Below are 2,500 nucleotides of genomic sequence, written 5' to 3'. Positions count from 1 at the left end.
AGTCTAGCATACTTCAGGTGATCACAGCTCAAAATAAATGCCATTGGGTAAAACAGAGAAAGATTTTAATCTGTCTTTACGTTAAGTGATCACAGATAAAAAAAAAATGGTATTGAATGAAATGTTAACCTTAATAATACTGTGGAGGGTAGTGCCGTTAGTTCACCTTACACGGTGCACTGTAGGCATTACTAAAGGTAATCTGCAGCGTCCCTTCTGCCCCTAGCTGCAACCCCTTGATTCATTTCACTATACCTCCGTTCATATTCTCTTTCTGCCATCTTACTTTCCATTATTGTTTAAATGTTATTTTCAACGCTGAATGACCTCATAGGCCTCAGTGCTTGGCGTTTGGTCTACAATTTTATACCCCAGATATAGAGGGAAATATTACACTTCATAAATAAAAATAAATACAGATGATCACAAACACGTTTCTTTATCACGTTTAAGAACCAGCAATGTTAGTATTAGTAGTAGTTAATAACGCCTTCAATATTGCGACAGTATTAGTGGTTAATAACAGCTTCAATTTTGCGATAGTATTAGTAGTTAATAACGGCTTCAATTTTGCGACAGTATTAGTGGTTAATAACAGCTTCAATTTTGCGATAGTATTAGTAGTTAATAACGGCTTCAATATTGCGACAGTATTAGTGGTTAATAACGGCTTCAATTTTGCGATAGTATTAGTAGTTAATAACGCTTCAATACTGCGACAGTATTAGTGGTTAATAACAGCTTCAAATTTGCGATAGTATTAATAGTTATAACGGCTTCAATATGCGACAGTATTAGTGGTTAATAACAGCTTCAATTTTGCGATAGTATTAGTAGTTAATAACGGCTTCAATATTGCGACAGTATTAGTGGTTAATAACAGCTTCAAATTTGCGATAGTATTAGTAGTTAATAACGGCTTCAATTTTGCGACAGTATTAGTGGTTAATAACAGCTTCAAATTTTGCGATAGTATTAGTAGTTAATAACGCCTTCAATTTCGCGAATTCAGCCGCACCGCAGTCATCATTTTTAGGCCCCATTAATGTCTCCTCACACCCGAATCCCCCATCCAAAAAGGGTCACTGTCAAAGTTGATAAATTATGCAGGATTCTGCGGGGGAAATTATATAAATTTAATCGCATAATTGTCCAATTATGTAGAATTTCGTGCATTCATATACAACATCCTCTCTCTCTCTCTCTCTCTCTCTCTCTCTCTCTCTCTCTCTGTTGTCAAGTACTGCATATGCTGTTCCCGGTAATGGAACAACACAGTAAAGTACTTGGCCAGAGAGAGAGAGAGAGAGAATATGGGTTACATGTGAGCGTAAATTAACCCCATGTGTAAATGCAACGCAGAGGGGTATAATCTTACTCTTCTCGAGCAACCAAGGCTTTTAATTCATTACGAGTTTTACTGGTATCATCATTCTTGATAATAGATCAAATTAACTGAACCAGAAGGAAATTTTGTAGTGCATACGAACGCGTCTTTTGAAGGACCTCCCTCCCCACTCCCCCCCACCACCCCTTCCCAAGCCTCACAAAGCAAGAAAAATAGAAGAAACGGAAAACTTGCAGCAATCTGAAAACAACGAACCCAACTTGGAGGGAGGATCCCAACTTTCTGTCGCAGGTGGGGCGTACGAACGGCGGAAGGGCATTGTGTGCTTTTGACAAAAGCACAGTCATTACTCAGTTTGCGGTTTAAAAAAAAAAAAAAAAAGAGGAGGGAAGGAAGAATCAAAAGGACAATCGACTGGACTTAATAGTAACGCATGAAAAGGAACCGGGCGAGGGAGCGGCCATAAAGACGCCTGCAAACTGCACCACCACTAACACCGCCTAGGCTAACGTGAAGCCACCGGCCAGATTCCAGCGTTTAGTCCAATATCCATTAGAGCTAAGACGTACGGCGTCTGTCTCTCCCACGCCAGTTTTTAATATTTGTTCGCGGGGATTAAGCGAGGCAAAAAAGAAAAAAAAAATGTAGTTACTCCCAGACATGGCATGGGTAGCCTTAGTTTTAAAAAAATAAAAATAAAAATAAAACAGGGCATAAGACATACTATAAATCTTGCTAGTTTCAGAATTCAGTCAGAGAGGTGACATCACGCTATCACTGATTGGATGTGATGACATCAGTAATCCTTGGCGCACGGAAGGGCGAAGACTGCAAGGGAATATGATTGCAAAAAGTTGGAGAATAAGAGAGGACACACGAGAGTGTGAAAGGAAAGAATGAACAGAAACAGAATAATAGATATAAGTATGGTATACAAGAAGAGAGAGAAAAAGATATTCGAAATTCGATATATTACAGAAACGAAGATCAGCGGCTGATCTATTGCGCTAAGATGCAACAGCCGTGAAATCGCATGTTCGCTGCAGAGAGAGAGAGAGATTATTCATGTGCTATAGTCACTGAATTTGTAGTTCAGTACGCACTTTCCTTACGCTAGAATATCATAGTCAAATTTATCATTTCCCACTTGTC

General features: G+C 39.0%; 1 protein-coding gene across 1 annotated transcript in view; it reads right to left on the bottom strand.

Annotated features, from left to right (window-relative positions):
* LOC135202144 (uncharacterized) overlaps positions 1-2,500 on the bottom strand; it is a 187,951-nt gene that overhangs the window by 24,286 nt on the left and 161,165 nt on the right.

The sequence above is a fragment of the Macrobrachium nipponense genome, chromosome 30 (assembly GCF_015104395.2).
Source record: "Macrobrachium nipponense isolate FS-2020 chromosome 30, ASM1510439v2, whole genome shotgun sequence".
Taxonomy (NCBI): domain Eukaryota; kingdom Metazoa; phylum Arthropoda; class Malacostraca; order Decapoda; family Palaemonidae; genus Macrobrachium; species Macrobrachium nipponense.
Note: the sequence above shows the minus strand (reverse complement) of the source record. Positions and strands in the feature narration are given on the sequence as shown.